Source organism: Ovis canadensis, chromosome 25 (assembly GCF_042477335.2).
Source record: "Ovis canadensis isolate MfBH-ARS-UI-01 breed Bighorn chromosome 25, ARS-UI_OviCan_v2, whole genome shotgun sequence".
NCBI classification, from domain to species: domain Eukaryota; kingdom Metazoa; phylum Chordata; class Mammalia; order Artiodactyla; family Bovidae; genus Ovis; species Ovis canadensis.
The window spans coordinates 50104682-50127263 of NC_091269.1; the positions used below are offsets into that span (position 1 = coordinate 50104682).

Below are 22582 nucleotides of genomic sequence, written 5' to 3' on the forward strand. Positions count from 1 at the left end.
GACCTTAGTCGGCAAAGTAATGTCTCTGCTTCTGAATATGCTATCTAGGTTGGTCATAACTTTTCTTCCAAGGAGTAAGCGTCTTTTAATTTCATGGCTGCAGTCACCATCTGCAGTGATTTTGGAGCCCCAAAAAATAAAGTCTGATACTGTTTCCACTGTTTCCCCATCTATTTCCCATGAAGTGATGGGACTGGATGCCATGATCTTCGTTTTCTGAATGGTGAGCTTTAAGCCAACTTTTTCACTCTCCACTTTCACTATCATCAAGAGGCTTTTTACTTTCTCTTCACTTTCTGCCATAAAGGTGGTGTCATCTGCATATCTGAGGTTATTGATATTTCTCCCGGCAATCTTGATTCCAGCTTGTGTTTCTTCCAACCCAGTGTTTCTCATGATGTACTCTGCATAGAAGTTAAATAAGCAGGGTGACAATATACAGCCTTGACGCACTCCTTTTCCTATTTGGAACCAGTCTGTTGTTCCATGTCCAGTTCTAACTGTTGCTTCCTGACCTGCATACAGATTTCTCAAGAGGCAGGTCAGGTGGTCTGGTATTCCCATCTCTTTCAGAATTTTCCACAGTTTATTGTGATCCACACAGTCAAAGACTTTGGCATAGTCAATAAAACAGAAATAGATGTTTTTCTGGAACTCTCTTGCTTTTTCCATGATCCAGCAGATGTTGGCAATTTGATCTCTGGTTCCTCTGCCTTTTCTAAAACCAGCTTGAACATCAGGAAGTTCGTGGTTCATGTGTTGCTGAAGCCTGGCTTGGAGAATTTTGAGCATTACTTTACTAGCATGTGAGATGAGTGCAATTGTGCAGTAGTTTGAGCACTCTTTGGCATTGCCTTTCTTTGGGATTGGAATGAAAACTGACCTTTTCCAGTCCTGTGGCCACTGCTGAGTTTTCCAAATTTGCTGGCATATTGAGTGCAGCACTTTCACAGCATCATCTTTCAGGATTTGAAATAGCTCAACTGGAATTCCATCACCTCCACTAGCTCTGTTCGTAGTGATTCTTTCTAAGGCCCCCTTGACTTCACATTCCAGGATGTCTGGCTCTTGATGAGTGATCACACCATCGGGATTATCTGGGTCATGAAGATCTTTTTTGTGCAGTTCTGTGTATTCTTGCCACCTCTTCTTAATAGCTTCTGCTTCTGTTAGGTCCAGACCATTTCTGTCCTTTATCGAGCCCAAGTTTGCATGAAATGTTCCCTTGGTATCTCTAATTTTCTGGAAGAGATCTCTAGTCTTTCCCATTCTGTTCTTTTCCTCTATTTCTTTGCATTGATCACTGAAGAAGGCTTTCTTATCTCTTCTTGCTATTCTCTGGAATTATGCAGATGCTTATATTTTCCTTTTCTCCTTTGCTTTTCTCTTTTCTTCTTTTTACAGCTATTTGTAAGGTTCTCCCCAGACAGCCATTTTGCTTTTTTGCATTTCTTTTCCATGGGGATGGTCTTGATCCCTGTCTCCTGTACAATGTCATAAACCTCATTCCATAGTTCATCAGGCACTCCATCTATCAGATCTAGGCCCTTAAATCTATTTCTCACTTCCACTGTATAATCATAAGGGATTTGCTTTAGGTCATAGCTGAATGGTCTAGCAGTTTTCCCTACTTTCTTCAATTTAAGTCTGAATTTGGTAATAAGGAGTTCATGATTTGAGCCACAGTCAGCTCCTGGTCTTGTTTTTGTTGACTGTATAGAGCTTCTCCATCTTTGGCTGCAAAGAATATAATCAGTCTGATTTCAGTGTTGACCATCTGGTGATGTCCATGTGTAGAGACCTTATTACATATTGCCAAAACAGTTTTCTATTTCTTCATCTCAGAACTGAGATCTGTAGTTACAAAGTTTAACTCCCAGGACTGAGACCTCAAGACAGTTCTTTGAACTTGATTTTACTCTTTCTTCTTGGAAGTTGTTGCCCATGAATATAAGGCTATAGACCAATAAATCACTTTCATTGTTAGCTTCAGAACTTTTCTGGAAACTAAGTTATATGAATAATTAGCTTGCCCATCTAGATAAACAGAAGTTCTTGTGAAAACAATAGATTGTTCACATGAGCAAACAGCTCACATATCAAACTATTTTTACTTAGAACACTTGCTTGAAGATCCTTATCTTGCAATACTCAGCGGTCATAGCTCTTATATCATAGTTTGGCCATTCCTTATCAAATCTTTAACACTAAAGCCTGCCTTAAACCACTCAATCCTCAAACTGTATAGATTTCTACCCATGACCACCCTCTTTTGAGACATAACTAAGATTCTGTCAAGGTTTGCTCTCCCTTACTGCAGTAGGTTTACTCAAGTTAACTTTGCTTAAGACTCAGTGTATTCTAGTGACATTTTGGGAGGTCAAAGTCAAAACATCCAACAAATGTGTATTAACTCTCTTGTCTTTTTGGCTAGATACAGGGGATTCAGTGTTGGCTAACTGTGACAACAGCCCATGTAGTCCTGGGAGGAAAAACATGTTAGTCAGATCATTATAAATACATACATTCTGACTGTGATTAGTGTCAAGTGGCGGAGAAGGCAGTGGCACCCCACTCCAGTGCTCTTGCCTGGAAAATCCCATGGATGGAGGAGCCTGGTGGGCTGCAGTCCATGGGGTCGTGAAGAGTTGGACACGACTGAAGCGACTTAGCAGCAGCAGCAGTGTCATATGGGCAAGTTATAAGGTGATGAGAGAGCAAATAACTAAATAATGTGACAACTTTCAGGGAGAATAAGGTGAATGCACTGAGCAGGTAATGTTTGATCTGAGACTTCAAGGATGAAAAAGCCTCGACTAGGAAAAGATGCAAAGAAAGTGGTAGAGGAAGAGAAAGAATGGAAGGGAAAAGGGATAAACAGGGGAGAAAGGGAGGAGCAAAGGAAATGGAGGAGGGGAGCTAAGGAGGGGGCTAAGAAATGAGGAGGAGGAGTGGGAGGGAGGGAAGAGACGGGAAGTCTCAGAACCCACTAGGGATACAGAAAATCTGTGTGAGAGCAACTGGGAAAAAAAAAAATTCCCCTCATCCTAGAACAGAGAGCAAATGAAAGCAATATGAGGTACAACATATAGGCATACAGACCAGAAAAATCATACAATTTAACCTTCATCCTTAAGTATACGAGAGTCTCAGCTTTACCATATTATCACTAACATGAAGTATTACCCTATGTTTATCCTTGCCAATATGATACATGAAAAATATTCTACTATCTTAATTTTTAATCCTTTGTTTACTGGTGAATATACAAATAAAAGTCTTCCCTGATGGCTCAGATGGTAGTCTGCTTGCAAAGCAGGAGACCCAGGTTCAATCCCTGTGTCAGGAAGATCCCCTGAAGAAGGAAATGGCAACCCACTCCAGAATTCTTGCCTGGAAAACCCCATGGATGGAGGAGCCTGGCAGACTACAGTCCATGGGATCACAAGGAGTCAGACACAACTGAGCAACTAACACTTTTTATACAAAGAAAAGCCAGTTTAACATTTTTATTTCCACCATTATAACACATCTCTTCATTTCTTGACCTCAATATAACCATTGAGATTCCTGTTTCTTACCTATTTGAACAGAATTTTATATATTGTGATCTTAGCCCATCAGCATAAGTTTTACAATATTCCCCGTAGTTCACTCTTGGTTTTTAATCTCCATATTGTTTTATAAAGACATAGCAATTTATTTTTATGCACCAAATACATGAACTTTTTCACTTGTGATTTTCTCTTTGCTTTTCTGCTAAGAGAGTTTTTCTTAATCCAAAGAGTTAATCACCTAAATATTTTAAACAGTTTTATAATTTGCATTTCTACATTTAAATCTTGAAATATTTAGTATTTATTTTGGAGCATATCGTCTGTTAAGGATCTAAATATACTTTATCCCCTTAATAAGTTTCCAGTGATTGCAGAGTCATTCGTTGACTAATCTTCCCGTTCTGTCTTTACAAGTCCTTGATATCTCCTTTATCATATTTTGCCTTCTCAAATACTAGCTGGAAGCTTTTACAAGGTCACCTATTCTACTTTGTTTATCCCTGGGGCCAGTGATTTAATTATTTGAATATTAGACTAAGTTTTAATATCTGATTGTAGCCTGTCCCAGCCCTCACCTGGTTATTCCTCCAGAAGCACTTTAGAATAACAGCATCAAGTTCTGAAGAAACAAATCCTTTTGAAATGTTAATTTGGAGGTTGTTAACAGGTCCACCTTCTTATATTGGAATGCCATTCCAGACACTTCATGTAAGCACATATATTATTTAGCCTGCTAAGTCAGGCTTCTAGAGCCATAATTAGATATACTAACACCCAAAGACCTGCATTTGAGGTCAGATTTCACGACTTTCAGCATCTACTTAGGGGTGCCTGTGATAACTTCTGCTTCCCCATATAATAGATGGTGGTCCCTGTGCATTACATGAAGCTATCGCAAGGATGAAATAATGTATGAAAAGGTTTTTGTGGGCAAGAGGTCAAGATAAGTGCTAGAGTCTGGAGCTAGGCTAGTCCATCCTCTTGTGGCCATGACTGCACCACAGTTACACCAACCTCTTCATCATCTTCCCTGCCTTCTTCATCCTAAAACCTTCCCATTGTCAGAATCAAGTTTTGTAATTTTTGTAATTAATATTGTAAAATCCAATATTGCAATGCTTAAAAAGGACCACAGTATAATCAGGCTATAAAGAGAAGAGCCTAAACAAACACCTGAAAAGACTCTCACCATCACTCATTATCAGAGAAATGCAAACCAAAACCACAACAAGGTTCCATCTCACACCAGTCAGAATGGCTGCGATCCAAAAGTCTACAAGCAATGAATGCTGGAGAGGGTGTGAAGAAAAAGGAACCCTCTTACACTGTTGGTGGGAATGCAAACTAGTACAGCCACTATGGAGAACAGTGTGGAGATTCCTTACAAAACTGGAAATAGAACTGCCAAGTTCAGTTCGGTTCAGTCGCTCAGTCATGTCCGACTCTGTGACCCCGTGAATCGCAGCACACCAGGCCTCCCTGTCCATCACCAATTCCTGGAGTTCACCCAGACTCATGTCCATCGAGTCAGTGATGCCATCCAGCCATCTTATCCTCTGTCGTCCCCTTCTCCTCCTGCTCCCAGTTCCTCCCAGCATCAGAGTCTTTTCCAATGAGTCAACTCTTCGCATGAGGTGGCCAAAGTACTGGAGCTCCAGCTTTAGCATCATTCCTTCCAAAGAAATCCCAGGGTTGATCTCCTTCAGAATGGACTGGTTGGACCTTCTTGCAGTTCAAGTAACTCTCAAGAGTCTTCTCCAACACCATATTCCAAAGCATCAATTCTTTGGAGCTCAGCTTTCTTCATAGTCCAACTCTCACATCCATACGTGACCACTGGAAAAACCATGGCCTTGACTAGACGGACCTTTGTTGGCAAAGTAATGTCTCTGCTTTTCAATATGCTGCCGTACGACCCAGCAATCCCACTGCTGGGCATACACACTGAGGGAACCAGAGTTGAAAGAGACTGTGTACCCCAATGTTCATCACAGCACTGTTTATAATAGCTAGGACATGGAAGCAACCTAGATGTCCATCAGCGGACGATTGGATAACAAAGCTGTGGTACACATACACAAGGGAATATTTCTCAGTCATTAAAAGGAATACATTTGAATCAGTTCTAATGAGGTGGATGAAACTGGAGCCTATTATACAGAGTGAAGTAAGTCAGAAAGAAAAACACCAATACAGTAAACTAACGCATATATATGGAATTTAGAAAGATGGTAACGATGACCCTATATGCAAGACAGCAAGAGAGACACAGATGTTAAAAACAGACTGTTGGACTCTGTGGGAGAAGGCGAGGGTGGGATGATTTCAGAGAATAGCATTGAAACATGTATATTATCATATGTGAAATAGATCGCCAGCCCAGGTTCGATGCATGAGGCAGGGTGCTTAGGTCTGGTGCACTGGAATGACCCTGAGGGATGGGTTGGGGAGGGAGGTGGGAGGGGAACACATGTACACCCATGGTGGATTCATGTGAATGTATGGCAAAAACCACCACGATGTAGTAAAGTAATTAGCCTCCAATTAAAATTAAGAGAGAGAGAAATAGAAGAGCCTAAAAACAAACAAAACCCAGGGGCCTCTCAGATGGTAAAAAATCTGCCTGTGATATGGGAGACATGGTTTCGATCCCTGGGTTGGAAAGATCCCCTGGAAAAGGGAATGGCCACCCGCCCCAGTATTCTTGTCTGGAGAATTCCATGGACAGTGGAGCCTGGCGGGATACAGTCCATGGTGTTGCAAAGAGTAGGATACAGAGAGTCACAAAGAATGACTAAGACTTTCACTTTCTCAAACTGAAAGAGCTTGAATTTGAGGATATAGAGTTTTTTCCAAGATCAGATGGAGAAAAATGATGGTTTCCTGTGTGTTCATTCTATGTGAAGAAACAAGGAGAGCTGGGTCTGCCATGGGGTCAAGCAAATAGCTAACAGAAAAAAAGAAAAGAGGAACAGGAGAGGACCCTTTAAAATTCATCCAGGCCCCCTCATCTAGGTGGTAGAGATGAATTTCAATAAGGATGAAAATCCCCACTCTTTCCTAGATGGGATCTCTCTTCCTCCAGCCCAGAGTGCTGTTTGCCCAGGTCCAGAATTACAGGAAGGCAGATCCCAGAGAGGCCTCTCTGAAGGCACAGCCACCCTCCCCTCCTCTGTGGCCGGGCTCCAGGTTGTCACACAGCCCAGCAAACCCCAACAAGTTAATTTGTAATCTTAGGAGGAAAATGATGGTCGCTCTGCGTCTGTCACCGAGCACTCTCCCTGCCAGTTTAAACAGCTGATTAGTTAGCACCACTGGAATCGATCCACATCAGTTCCACCTGCATGCACCCACCAGGAACCACTTTATTGTAAATCAATCATTCTGCAAACATCTCACAAAGGGACCAAGATTGCTAACAAGCCGCCCCTTCCTGTTCCCGCTTGGAAGCGCCCAGCAAAGGCGACCAACATATATTCAAAAATTATCTCTTCAGGTTCTTTTGAGCCTGAGCAGGGAGCAGAAAGGCAGAAGAGGATTGAGGCTTCCTAATACAAGCACATGCACAAGGTGATGGGTTTGTCTGTCTGGAATCAGGGCCAGTGTTTGTCCACACCCTCCCTTTTAAAAAAATAAAAAAGTGTCTGGGCAAAAGTTTTGAGTAGACTTTTCACAAAAGAAGAAATATGGATGGCTGGAAGGACATGAAAAAACATTCAACATCACTTGTCATCTCCGAAATGTAAATTAACACCTCAGTGACATACCTACACCACCACCAGAAAGGCTAAATTTAAAGAGACAAACACTTGACGTCAGTGAGGATAAAGAGCAAACTGAACTTTCAAACATGGTAGGTGAGAGCGTAAGATGAGATAACTACTTGGAAAAAAGGTTTACAATTTCTTAATAACACTAAACATATATATACCCTATCACCAACAATTTTACCCCTACTTATTGACCCAAAATAAACGAAAGCATATGTGTTCATGAAGACTCATGCACAGATATTCACAGCCACTTTATGCTCAACAGCCAAAGTCTGGGAACAGCCCAGGTTAATCATAACCAGGTGAATGGATAAACAAACTGTGGTATATCTACACACAGGGAATAATACTCAGCAATAGAAAAGGAATGGATTACTGATACACACAACATGGATGAATCTCAAAAAAGATTATCCTGAGGGAGAAACTTGCCCCAAAGAATTATCTACTCTTATGATTCCATATATATGACACTCTAGAGTGAACCAAACTATTCTATCTATAGAGGGGAAAAGATTGCAATATTGGATACCTCTGGGGAGGTGGGTCATAGGTTGACTGGAATGTGACGTGAGACTTTCTGGAGTAATGTTTATATTTTATACCATGATACGGGTTTGGATTCCACAGGCATGTGCAGATGTCAAAACTCAGTGAAGGGTCCACTTAAAATTTCTACATTATATTGTATGCAAACTTTACTTCAAAATTCAAAGGTAAAGAGATACATAAATATTAGATTTAAATAAGGATATGTATGCTGAGGTACTTTGAGTGAAATGTATCAAAGTCTGCAACTTATTTACAATGTATTAAAATAAGATGGATTGGTAATTGGACAGAAGGATGGACGGAGAGATAGATGTGGCATAAAGCAAGCACAATAAAACCTAATAGGGGTGAGGGGGTTATTCACTGTGAAATCTTTTTCACTTTCTGTATGTTGGAAATTTTTCATAATAGTATATTGTGAAGAAAATGAGAGAAGAGAGAGTGTCTTCCTCACCTGGTCAGCATTAATAGCACACCAGGGCTTTGTGCCTTGTCTGAGTGTTCCCACAGGTCTTTAAAGCAGTCTTTACCGTATCCATTGGCTAAATGAAATTATTAAATTTTGACTACCCAGAAGACGAAGCTGCCAGGTATAACACTGGAAACACACTCCTTAGTGGAAAAAAAAAAAAAAGTGCAGGAAATACTGTAATTGGTTTCCAAGAGCCTTCTATAAAACAAGTTCAAATCTGTAATTAAGGAGATGGGACAAAAGCGTTTTGTCTGGAGATATTTTCCCTCTACCTCTGAGACTTCTGTGTGAATCTCAGAATGTGTGCAGGAAAGACAGAGAAAAACCTGTGCTCCCATTCTGGGTAATGGAGAGCTCTGTTGTTTGCATTTGGTTAGAAGGCATGAAGGTAAGTCATCTGATTTTGCCAAATATGGCCCAGACAGCCTCCTGCAGGAACCAGTCAGCTCATTTGCTGACAGATGACTGCATTGTCAGCGCCGCGTGGCTGGGGGTGGCTGTGTGATGCTGATACTCCCCTACAGACCTGGCATCAGAAGGCAAGTTCCGGGTGTCATTTGAGCAGTGGAGAAGAGGAGAGCTGGACTGCAAGGGCCTGTCGCCTGTTGCCTGTGGCCACATTGACTTGGGTGGGGATTTGTGGAGGCATAAATAGGAGAACTGCTGGCTTACCAGGGAGATAGTTACAGTAACGCAGTGTTAGGCTTCGGACATTACTCTCTGTTGCTTGGCTACTCTCAACCCCCGATTCAGGTTGGATATTCTTGTTCTGGGCATGGGCCATAACTTATCACAGTAAGCACTATAAATGCAAGTTATGAGCAAGTCTTTTTAGGCTGAGCAAGTACATCTTGAGATTCTTTTAAAGAATTAAGGCACAGGGTCCCTATACTTCTGGGTGGTTATCAAATATTTCTAGGCCTTAGCTGTCTCTTGTTAGAATAAGGATGATAATGCCAATTTTTGCAGAATTATTGTGGGGGTAAGAATAATAAATGTAAAGTGCCTGTAACCATATATAATTCATAATAATTGCTAGATAAATCATATTTGCATATATATGTGCATTTATTGAATAATTAACATATGCATGTATAAAATAAATATATACACACATATAGCTGTAGTAATAATTATCATATGTAGTTATAATCAGATGAATGAGGGCTGCAGGTGAATTATCTAGATATATGAGTATCCTTTTTTTCAGAAGTAGGCAACTTGGAAAGTAACGTTCTAGCAAATGATTCACCTCGAGATGTTTGGTAAATTTTACTTCTACCTGACTCTATTTTAAAGCTATATATATCATAGTAATGAAACTTATGAGCTATTTAATACTCCATGTAGAGCAAAGGTTAAAAGAAACAATTTTCTGTGACATACATATTAATAGTAATAGATTGGTAGAGGTGGTTCTGATGTTGATAGTAATAAAATATCCACAAAGTATTTCCCAGTTTAGCAATGTATGTTGTTTCAAATCGTTCTTCTAAACATGTTAAAATCACCAAATAAAATAACATGTAATCTTAATTCTACATATCACAGATAAGCAGATTGAGAACTCGGGAAAATACATAACTTCAATCATTCTTTCATTAACTATGTTTGATAACCCAGCATGTGCCCAGCCTAGTGCTCTGAGTTTAGGGCATAAAGAGGACTAAGTCAATGTAAGTGTGGATAGAGGATTAAAATCTAGGTAACATATTGTTTTTCCAGGTCCCATCAGATACATCCCCAAAATAAAAGTCTTCAGTTACAAAAAAATGTGAATTTCAACCCTCCTACATATGCCCCTGATGGAGATTTGTAATGCATGTGGGCATATTAAATACTCTAAGTTTTAGGAGAAGTTCACTAACACTTCACTTCAATTATCTGACCACAGAATCATTTTGCCAGCAAGACATGTGTTGATATAATTTGGAAATTCTGTACTAGAAGAGAACAGATGTACACATACATGTGATAACATGCGATAAAGGCTGGGACAGGTTGGTGGCCTGAGCAGCCTGAAAACAGAGAGGATAGGGGAGTCAGATCTGCCTCACTCTGTTAACCAATGGGTCAAGGAAGGCTTCCACATTTGAGCCAAAGTCCTGTAGCCAAACGGTGGAGGTACCAGGACCATCCCAGAACACATTGAACTAGACTACAGTGCTTCTAACAAGAAAATACACATACTTTATAGAGATACTCCAACAAATACAATGTTTTTAAGGCTTTTGCTGTCTTTGAGAAGTTCAGCATCGACTTCCCAACATATAAAACAAAGAGATTGAACTTGGTCGTTTCTAATTGCATGCCAGCTTTCCAGGATCCTGTGCTTTAACCAAAGGTACACACATTCTGCAGAGTTTCATTAAAGGCCAGTGGCCTACAGGTCAGCAGAGCAGGGCATTCTGCCCCAACCTCAACCAAGTTGAAAAACCAAAGCTCTTTACAAAGAGGTTGAACTCTTTAATGATGAAATGTGTTGATTTAGGCTGCAGAGGATAACAGATCACATCATAACAGATATTATGAGAAAGAAGCTTCTAGGTTAGATTTGATTGTAATATAGGCTTGGGAAGTCAGAAAGCCATAAGATAATCGCTTTGACCTCTCCACTGACGAAGGACTTCATCATACCAATAGATAACTCTGGGTTACTCTAGAACCTAGAGTTCTGTTCAAAAGAAATACAAAGAAGAAACAGACTCACACATACAGAAAATGAACTTATGGTTACCAAAGTGAAAAGCATGGGAGAGGAGAGAGAAATTAGGAGGTTAGGATAAATATACTATATAATAAAATAGGTAAAAAAAAAAAACAACAAAGGCCTAGCATATAGCACAGAAAACTATACTATTTTGTAATAACCTATAATGGAAGAGAATCTAAAAAAGACTACATATACATTATACATACATACATATATATATATATATATATACACACACACACACGAGGAGGAGTAGTTTTAGTCACTCAGTCATGTCTGACTCTTTGCAACCCCATAGACTATATATAGCCTGCCAGGTTCCTCTGTCCATGGAATTCTCCAGGCAAGAATACTGGAAGTAGGTAGCCATTCCATTCTCCAGGGGATCTTCCTGACCCAGGCATCTAACCCAGGTTTCCTGCATTGCAGGCTGATTCTTTACTATCTGAGCCACTATATATATATATATATCTGAATCACTTTGCTATACATTTGAAACTAACACAACATTGTAGATTAACTATAGTTCAACTTAAAAAAAAAAAAGAAATACAAAAAGAGGTGTATGTGTGAGTACCTTGTAACCCCACTTGTATAAATAGCACTCTCATGCAATCATCCTCCCGTGTGGGTTTCACAGAGATCACTAGCATATGGGATACCTCCTTACTCAAACTAGAGCCTCTAACTCCATGGGTTGAATACAGTCTCGGCAATTCATATAGTTAGAAGAAGATAAAAAGAAGATGGCAGACTCAGTGAATATTTTAGAGAGATTCTTGGCCAGTTAAAGTATGAGGACAAAGACGTAGAAATGTGAATGGCCTCCAAATTTCTGACTTGAGCAACTTTGCAATTTAGAGAACAAGTTTGTGTGGGTTTCACTAATAATGTAGTGCTGATATCTTTAATTAAAATTGGCATTCTAGGACTTCTAACAAGTAAACTATTGACAGAGAATGAGGTCTGATTTTCCTGACCTAGCAAACAAGGTCTGGATAGTATTTGCCTCATTCTGAAAAGCTTCCTTTGCATGCAAATGCCCTGTGCATTCACATTATTAAATTCAAAATACAGGGAAAACAAGTTCATTATAGAACCAGATCTGAGGCTCCTTAAAGAAACAATGACAACTTCTATGAGTTAGGGTTAATGTAAACAATAACATCTGTCACACTGAATTAATATTTTAAATATGATTTGTATTGCTTTAAAAAATTTTTTTACTTAATTTTCAAATCTGCTCTATAGCTCACAGCTTTTGTTTTATTTTATAGTTAAGGAAGAGCTATATGCATAAAGATTTCATTACTAGTTTTATATTTATACATTTATAGAAAATTTTACTTAACACATATAACACCTAATATATGCCAGGTTATCTGTTTTTAATGCTTTGCCAAACCTAATCCAGCAACACATCGTAAAGATCATGTGCCACAACCAACTTGGATTCACGCCAGAGTCACAGTGTGGTTCAACTTTCATAAATCAATGGGATGCGTCACGTCAACAAAAGACATAAACCACAAGATAAACTCAATAGGTGCAGAAAAAGCATTTGATAAAATTCAACATTGATTCATGATTTAAAAAAAAAAACCCTTATGAAGGTGGGTATAGAGGAAACATATCACAATATAATAAGATACATTCATGACAAACCCACAAGTAATACAGAGAAAAGCTGAAAGCCTTCCTGCTAATATCTGGAACAAGACAAGGATGCTCACTCTCACCACTTCTGTTCAAACAAGTATTGGAAGTCTTAACCACAGTAATCAGACAAGAAAAAGAAATAAAAGTATTCAAATGGATAGGGAAGAGGTAAAATTGCCATTATGCAGAGATGACACAATACTATATATAGAAAACACTGACGTCTCCACACAAAAAGTACTAGAGAGTTTGGGATTAGCAAATACAAACAATTATATATAGGATGGATAATCAAGAAGGTCCTACTATATAGCATAGGAAACTATATTCAATATCTTGTGATAAACCATAATGGAAAAGAAAAGAATATATATGAGTCATTTTACTGTGCAGCAGAAATTAAATGTAATGTATTTTTTTAAAAGAACCTAATAAAACAAATATTAGCTACTTTAATTCTTATAACAATATTATGAATATAGCTATTATTATCCCCATTTCACAGATGAGAAGACTGGGGCAAAGAGAGTTCAATGATTTGGTCAAGGTCAACACAACCAATAAATGGTAGATCTAAGATTAGGTTCGAACCCAGGAAGTATCGCTTTTGCATCTATGCTCTTATATAACATTAATATTTCAAAATAACAAAGGAGGATCTGTGAATTCTTTTAATATATTAGTCTAGTTTGAGAAACACTGTCACAGACTATTTGATCCCTTGAGCAGAATGTAAAGAAGATTCAGTATAACATCATTCTTTTTAGCCAGAGGGAAAGAGGCAAGTATTCTTTGGAACTATTTGATTGTTGCCTGTTGGACAGGGAGGCCTGGTGTGCTGTGATTCATGGGGTCGCAGAGTCGGACATGACTGAGCAACTGAACTGAACTGAACTGAACTGAACTGAATGTTGCTCCAGTTATTTCATAGTCTCTGAACTTCCTACTCAGTTTATTCAAAGAAAGGGTTAGTGTCTTTCTGTTTCCAAGGACCTTAGGACAGTACTACACAGACTACAGAATTCACCACCATTTAAATAGGCTTGAATGAGATTTAGACCAGTTAGGGACCTAACTGGCTAAGAGCAATTGGGACACATTCCTCTCCTCTCAAGCATCACAGGAGGTCCTTAATATGAGACAGCACTGGCCTACATGAGCCACTGATTTGACCCTAAATATCCACCCATATCAAATGCCCATTTCTTCCCTCATCCTTCCCTATGACCCGGAGAACTGCTACAAAGATGGCAAGACCCAGTACAAATGCTGTCTCCCTCCTGCCCTTTTCTGTGAATTAAGGCAACTTGACTTGCTGATTCTTCTCGGCGCCCTCACTACACTCAGCATCCACCTCTGTTGCTACATGTCTTATTCTATAGCGCAATTAGTTTTATTTGTTTCAATGACTGGGTCCTCTGGGGCAAGGACTATGCCCCCATTTGCTTTTGCCTCTTTGCTTCTAGCGTTCTTGGCTGAATTCTATCCCAACCCCCAATATCTCCAAATGTAACTGTATTTGGAGATAAGGTCTTTAAAGAGGTGATTCAGTTGGAATGAGGCCATTATAAGAAAAACAGTTGCCAGATGAACACACACAGAGGAAATGCCACGTGAAGACACAACCAGAGCTCAGCTATTCTCCAGGAGACTGGCCTCAGAGAAGGCCAAATCTGGAGCACCTTACTCTTGGACTTGGGGCCTCCAGAAACGAGGAAAAATAAATTTTTGTTGTTTACCACCTCGTCTGTGGTATTTTGTCATGGCGGCCCTAGCAAACTGATACAGTTAGTACAGGGGGGTCACATACGATTGGTGCTAAAGATACAGGTGTGTATGTATTTGTATTTATAATTTCATTTATATCTATGCTTAAAAATAAAAGTGACTTGTCCAAGGCCAAGTAAACTGGTAAGAGATTGTGAACAGAAAACCAGTCCTTTGTTCATCCAGCTCTCAACCCTGCTTTCAACCCCAAGTTTCTGTGATGATATGATTCATGTGATTTCCAGTTGCTGTGAACTGACTGAAACCACCTACCTTGGCCAGGCATCATAGTAACCATTTACATGAGTTATTTTATTACAGGAGATCCTGGTAAGGAACATGGAACTAACAATCCAACACCAACTGGAAGAATTGGTAATGGTCAAAAGGAGATGCCACATGTCCTACCAATCTCCCAGAAATCTCCTTGCTGGAATCCATCTTGGCTGAGCAAAGTGTGTACCATCAAGAAGGACCTTGAGCCAGAATGATTGGCCAGAGGCAACCTGGAAACTAATCCCATTACCGTAAAGCCTGAGACTGAGCCACGTGGCAGAGTAGCCCTCCTGGGATCCCTCATCTTCCTGCTCTCCGCCCTTCTCAATAAAGTCGCTTGCTTCGTCAGCATCTGTGTCTCCTTGGACAATTCATTTCTGAGTGTTAGACAAGAGCCCACTCACTCTTGGGGGCTGGAAGGAGTCCTCTGTCCCGCAAAATGAGGACCTTCCAAGAAGTACAAAGTTTTAGTTGTGACGTAATAAACTGGATTAAAATTTTCGTACATTTTTGGAGAAGATGCCTGATTGTTTCAATTAGGATCGACTGAAGTAAAGAACAAAACAGCAAAGTGTGTGTGTGTGCACGCACGCACACATGCACCATCGCGCCACATGATTAAATTTATCAGAATCCTCATGGGCCCCTTTTGGAACCATGATCTCATTCATACTTTTAATATTTCCCCCCAATAAATGTTTATACTTTAAGCAGCCACTGGAGACAGGAGGTGTGGAAGGCTATGATAACCCTCTAAGAGTTGAAAAAGAGATGGAAAATCAGCAAATGCAGACATCTGGGTTCCTGGCTGGAAGCTAGAGCCAGGACAACCAAATGCCTAAGGCCTGACTCAAAGGAGGCAGACATGGAGAGAAACATTTGGAGACCGAGATGTGGGAGGCAGCACAGCCCATTTAAGGATCTTCTCCTTAGCCTGTGGCTGAGTTCTGTGCTGCCCTTTCTCAGACTTCAAATGCATTCTAAGTCCTACACTGCATGCCGTTGAGTCTCACTAAGTATGTGTTGAATGGATGAATAAATCAAAGGAACTGATTTAAACTGGGAACACACTTTAATGTTGATTATAGAAAAAGGAGGTGGGCTCAAATGCTACTAGCCCACAGAATAGAAAGCAATTCAATTACCAACACTAACAGACAATAAACTCAGGCTAAAACATGGCAATCTGATGAGACGGTTGGCTGCAACAACTTTGCCTTTCTTGTCTTGGTTTCTCCTTTCCCTTTCCACCCCCTATTGACTATTTGTAAGCACCGCAGCATGGTATCCCAGCTTTTTTTGCCCCCTGAATCTCCCCATCACTGTGTGGGCTATGGGAAGCCTAAAATGGCTGATGAGTCATTTGTTTTTCTTTTTCCTTCCCATATAGTTGAATAACTCATATGGTCTACAGGCTTAGGTATTTGGCATTACAAACACTGCCCACACAATGAATGGGTACCTTATTTGTTGAGAACTGGGAAATAGAGTTGGGAAGGAGTTTAAAGCACTGAAAGGCTAAAATTTGTCCTGACTCCCTGGTGGTTGAGTAGGTCAGAGTAAATGTAACCTTAAGATTTCTGGGTCCCTGAAAACAGGGCAAAGGCATTCAGTCTAAGGGATTAGCAAGTCTGTTAGTTAACACATGAAAATGCTTTCACAATCTTCCCTGCAGGAGGTCAGAGAAGGGGTAGGGAAGAGGGATTAGTTGCTGGGAGGAGAACCAAGAGGAGAAAGAAGGATGCTGATTTTTAGACGAAAAGAGAGGACAAAGTCAGATGCACGTTGGGATCTGTCTTTTGGATGATGCAGGGTAGGATGGGGCTTTGATCTATATTTAGTCCCCAAAGCTCAGAGCTGCACGGCAACCTTCGTTATGCAAGAGAGACTCGTGTTGGACACCAGAGCAAGGGCAAGAGAGGACGGAGGGAGAGAATTACAGGAGGGAGATGAGGGCTCACAAGGAGGGGGCTACATGGGGGAAGGGGAGCCCTCTCCTCCCCTCCTTTGTGAATATACAGACAAGTCCATCAAGCCCGTGGCAGGCGGCAGTGATGAGAAAGATACATAATATGATAAAGCTTGGTAGCAGGCATGTGTGATTGAACAGACCAATGAAGAGATAACATTTGAAAGCTTTACTGCTCGGAAAGCTGTTAGCAAGCTGGTGTCCCCTTCATCATGTTTAATTTTACTTTTACTACCCTTCATTTGCTTTGACGGGTTGATGTTGCCATGGTGCGGTTGGAATTCTCATAAAAGTGCTGTTACCCTTTCAAGATGGCCATTTTTTTCTAGGGTTTATACCACATTTTATAGTTATGTCAGAAGGTTTACTTGGTTTATGAATTCTCCAAGCTCTAAGATTGCTCTCAAAAAACTCCGGGTTGCCTTCCATTCTTGCCGGTTAATTTGTGATCTTTTCACAACAGTCACATCTTTGGATGATGTCCCGACATAATTAGAAATAACACACACACACACACACACACACACACACACACACACACACACAGAGAAACCAAGCCCAGTTTTCCGAGGTTGTAAGTCCCTGAATCTGTGCAACTGTCTATATGTGTCTGAATATTGCTTTTGATGCATAAAATGGTAATAAATAAAAGAACTATGACCAACTATAAAATCTAATGATTAATATGTAACCATATAATGATGAGTTCTTGATTTCCTCTCTAACAGTTCAAGGCTGGTAAACCATGTGAGAGGAAAACACTCTTTATTAAATCCCTGAGAAGCTCAGGCTGTAGGTTATGAATAAACCTTTGAGTAGGTCTTCAACTTTATCAATTAAAACAGTCTATTCACTTATTTAAAGAAATTTAATTACTCATCAGATCTGTGTCTAAGAATTTTGGAAACCGCAGGAATTCAAGGCATAGTGTACCATCACGTGTGAGAGGTCATCCAAACCAAGACTGTCAAAAGCAGCATATAATTACAAGACAGTATGCTAAAATCTTTTATGTAAATTCAATGAACTGGAATGTGGTTTTAGGTTAAGATTTGAGGTGAGACTTCAGAAATATATGTTAAAGCCCATCTTTCAGGTATATCCTGGTCAATAAATATTTAGTCCATTGTTTCCACATTGCCTTGCAAGGCCTGAAATATGGAAGCAGTTTAGAGACACGGAAAACTATCCATCTACCTCTGCGTTCTATGGGTGCTCTAACTAATTACCACAAACTTAGGACTCAAGTTTATCATCATAGAGTTCCAGAGGTTAGAAGTGCAAAAGGGGCCTCACTGGGCTATAGTCACATTGTGAGCAGGGCAGCATTCCCCTGCAGGCTCTAAGGTAAAATCTGTCTCCTTGCCTTTTCTAGCCTCTATAGGCTGCCTGCATACCTTGGCACATGGTCCCTCTCCTCCATCTTCAAAGCCGGCAGTGTCCCCTGTCCTCTGACTGTTCTTCCAGTCACATGTGCTTCTGACTTTCTCCTCCTATTTCCCTCCTTCACTCTTAAAGACTCTCGTGATTACACTGGACCCGCCCAGATAATCCAGGAAAGTCTCCCTTTTGTAAGGTCAGCTGGTTAGCAACCTCAATCCTCCCTGCAAACTTAATGCCTCTTTGCCATGTATAACCACATGTTCACGGGTTTGTGGATTAGGACATGGACATCTGTGGAGGGGGGTCTTTATTCTGCCAATCACACCATCCATGGAAAGACAACAAGCAAGTCAAAGGACTGCTTCAAGTAGTATGGAGAAGACTCCCACATTAAATTAGAGCTGAACTAAAGGACCAAAGGGCAGCTTTCCAGCACAGGGATCATACGACACTTGAAGCCTGTTCATGGAACAAATCTGTGTTTAGCTTCCTCACTGCTAAAATGGGTGCAGTAACGTTTTACTACCAACAAGCAAGAGTTTCAAACACTTCAGAGTGTTGAGCTTCCAAACTGTAATCATACTTGGTCCAATGGTATGCACATTTTTAGGGATCTTGATATTTTCCAAAACGGCAGCATAGTTGCTAATGTACATCCCAAGGAACGGACAAGACAGGACAGACAAATGAAACTACTGATGCCCACAGTCCATGCCCACAGTCCATGGTTCTTGAGGCATGTAATGGAAGGCTTAATGATACACAATTTTATATATCATGGCCAATAAATTCAAAGGAGTTAATTCTACAGTGCTCAATGAAACTCCAGAAAGAAAAAAACCTGTTGCAATTATTATGTAGAAAAATGGCTTAGGATGTCAGAGTTCAGAGAAATTTACAAAGTGCCCCACGATATTCATCATGTGGTAATTTTTATGACACACAGCTCCCAATTACAATGAGATTGAAATCAAACCTCTGGGTGGGACGTAGTTCACTTATACCAGTGAACATATGTACCAGACAAGTCCATTCAATGCGTTTATCCAACCATATTTATTGAAAGTCAACTATGTGCCAGGCCTTGTTCTAGACACTTGTGATACATCAATGAACCGAAGGGTCCTGACTTCATGGGGCTTACATTCCAATGGAATAGAGGTGGCTACTGCTGAGTAACTACTGATTAAGGAAGGCATACTTAAAGCTGATTCAACTAACCCTAACTTGGCCATAAATAAGGCTATTGTGTGTGTGCTAAGTAGCTTCAGTCATGTCCAACTGTGTGACGCTATGGACTGTAGCCTGCCAGGCTTCTCTGTCCTTGTGATTTCCAGGCAAGAATACTGTAGTGGGTTGCCATGCCCACCTGCAGGAGATCTTCCCAACCCAGGAATAGAACCCACGTCTCTTACATCTACCTGCATTGGCAAGCAGGTTCTTTACCACTAGTGCCACCTGGGAAGCCCTTAATTAAGGTTAGCGAGCGAGTGAGTGAGTGAAAATCTCTCAGTCGTGTTGGCTCTTTGCGACCCCAGGGACTATACAGTCCATGGAATTCTCTACTGGAGTGGGTATCCGTTCCCTTCTCTAGGGATCTTCCCAACCCAGGGATCGAACCTAGGTCTCCTGCACTGCAGGTGGATTAAGCCACCAGGGAAGCCCTAAATAAAGTTAGAGACCCAGCTAAATCAGGCCTAGACTTCTGACTTACCCCACCAAAACTGTGAGATGATAATTCTATAGTTTGTTAAGCCACTAAGTTTTGTGAATAACATTTTCCTAAGTTATCTCCTAAAAATGTCCATCCTTTAAACTGAAAGTAATGGTGTAAATTGCTTTAAACTACTCAACATCACCTTTTTTCTGGAAATGCTCTACTCTCGTCACTTGTGATTTTAATGGGCTCGAAAATCATGACTCTTTCCCTTGACTGTGGGGATATCATCCTACCCCCACAGTCAAGGGAAAGCATTGATGCATTTAAACTGTGGTGTTGGAAAAGACTCTTAAGAGTCCCTTAGACTGCAAGGAGATCCAACCAGTCCATCCCAAAGGAAATCAGTCCTGAATATTCATTGGAAGGACTGATGCTGAAGCTGAAGCTCCAGTACTTTGGCCACCTGATGCAAAGAATGGACTCATTGGAAAAGACCCTGATGCTGGGAAAGATTGAAGGTGGGAGGGGAAGGGGATGACAGAGGCTGAGATGGTTGGATGGCATCACTGACTCGATGGACATGTATTGAGCAAGCTCCAGGAGTTGGTGATGGACAGGGAAGCCTGTCATACTGCAGTCCATGGGGTTGTGAAGAGTCAGGCATGACTGAGTGACTAAACTGAACTGAATCAGAATCTTTTCCTTGTGATTTAAATATCAGCTTAATCAGAGAAGACATAGGGGAATATAAGCTATGTGGTGCCATGCCACAATACGAAGAGGCCCCAGGGAGGTGGACCCACTGCTGCAACCCCTGGAGGAGGCTTGGTTACTTCCCTTGCTGTGGCCTAGTTATTCTACTCTCCCTGTCAGTCCATGAGCCCCCATGATCCTTCCAGTAAATTTTCTTCTCCCTCAAACAATGATTTCAAACTTTAGTGGGTGAGAGTCCATTTCTGTTGCTTAGAAGAGAGAACCCTGAGAGGCAGACACCAGACGTATTCAGCTGGTGATTGCATTTCGACCATAAAGAAATCCTGTGAGGTTGTCATTAGTACTTCGTTTGATGGGCCCCAAATAAAAACACTTAATGATGAAACTGTAGGGAGCTTAGTCCCCATCTAAAGTAAACTTATTGCTTTTTAGGGAAGCAAATCTAGGCTCACAGTGAGACGGCAACCTGCCTAAGTTGCCACAAGGAATTACTGGTAGATTCAGAACAGTTTTATATACTTTAGGTCACACCCATATCAATAGCCAGGAGACCAAAAGAGTTGCTATTTTAAATTCTGAGAGAAATAAGGCAACAGTGTAACTTTAATCATTATATAGGAAAAGATTCCATTTCGAGCAGTAACCACGATGATCACACATATGTAGGTAGTAGTGGAAATGAGAAGGAGCACCTATAACTCATGATTCTATTCTTTTTAGAATGATTTTGCTCTAAAAATTGGGAAGGAGGCTATTAATTAGACCTTGGCCTTTCATTACTGTATGAAGCTTGGCCAAGCCTTGAAACCACACTTGCAGTGGTTGACCTTGGAATCATATCTATTTCTAGTGGATGACCTCTAGGATGACTCCCATTGGTTCCCCACCTTCCTGGTATGCACACCCTTGTGTAATCTCCTCTTAAGTGTGAACTGACTGGCCTAGTGACATATTTCTAACCAATAGAACATGGAAAGGCAATGTGATAACAATTCTATGATTAGGTTACCAAAGATTGTGACTCTGTCTTGCTGGCCTGGATGAAACAAGCTGCCGTATTGGAAAGGCCACAGAGTAAAGAACGGAGGGTAGCCAACAGCCAGCAAGGAACTGAAGTCCTCAGTCCAATAGCCCTCAAGACACTGAAGACCAATAGCAGCCAGTGAGTAAGCTGGGAAGCAGATCCTACTGCCTTTAAGCCTTGACTGTAGGCTTTCAGGAGACCCTCAGATCAATGACCTTGCCAAGCTGTACCCGAATTCTTACCCCCCCCAAAAAACTGAGAGACAACAGTTTTGTACTTTTTTTTAAAGCCACTAAGCTTTGTAGTACTTTATTACATAGTAGTAGATTATTTATACAGACCTTGATGGAATACAGTTTTTTGCTCAGTCCTGGGAGACTAAGGCTTTCTTATCATGGTTACATAAGAAAGGAAGTTGGGCTATGGGTTTTGAACACAGTCACCCTAATGGCCCCCGTGCATAGCAGCAGGGAGTGCCTTATGTCTGTTAGAGCCAACTAACTCTAGAGTAACTAAGGACTGTGGATCAGGGAACTAGGATGTGCAACACATCTTGAAAGAAACTTTTGCCACACCTTGAAAGAAACCGCTGCAAGAAAGAAAAAGAATCAAATAGCACCGGTAGGAGAGAGAGTTTTTGAGATATAGTTAGTCTCACCAGTGCCCTTAATTGCACATTTTATTTCGTTTTAGCCAACTGGCAGTTAAACACCATTTTAATTATGTTAGCACTGGAAGAAGAAGAGCACCTAGTTTGAGTTCCTTGTTCCAACTGCTGTTCTTAATTGCCTTTTCATTCAAGCCAAAGACTTACAGTGGCAGCCACAGCCCAGTTGGAAAACAATTCATTGTGTCAGTGACTAGGCCTCATAACAGAGTACCTTAATAAGACCAACTTCTGTACTTCCTGGCTTCCCAAGATGGATTATGTTCATAGTCTATTATTTGAACAAGGGTATCTGACTTATGGCAAATCTATCTGAAACAGCATTGTAGTACTGTATTTTATCTTTAAGAAATGTATTTTATAAAAGTAAGATATTTACTTCTGTTGCAGGAAGGA

The 22582-nt window shown here is 40.6% G+C and overlaps 1 protein-coding gene across 2 annotated transcripts in view; it reads left to right on the forward strand.

Annotated features, from left to right (window-relative positions):
- Positions 1–15120, forward strand: part of LRMDA (leucine rich melanocyte differentiation associated) — a 1405312-nt gene extending 1390192 nt beyond the window's left edge. For both annotated transcript variants that reach the window (XR_011253046.1, XR_011253044.1), the window contains one exon: positions 14815–15120. The gene's annotated coding sequence lies outside the window, so the exon portion shown is untranslated. The remainder of the gene's footprint in view (positions 1–14814) is intronic.
- Positions 15121–22582: the final 7462 nt, after the last annotated feature.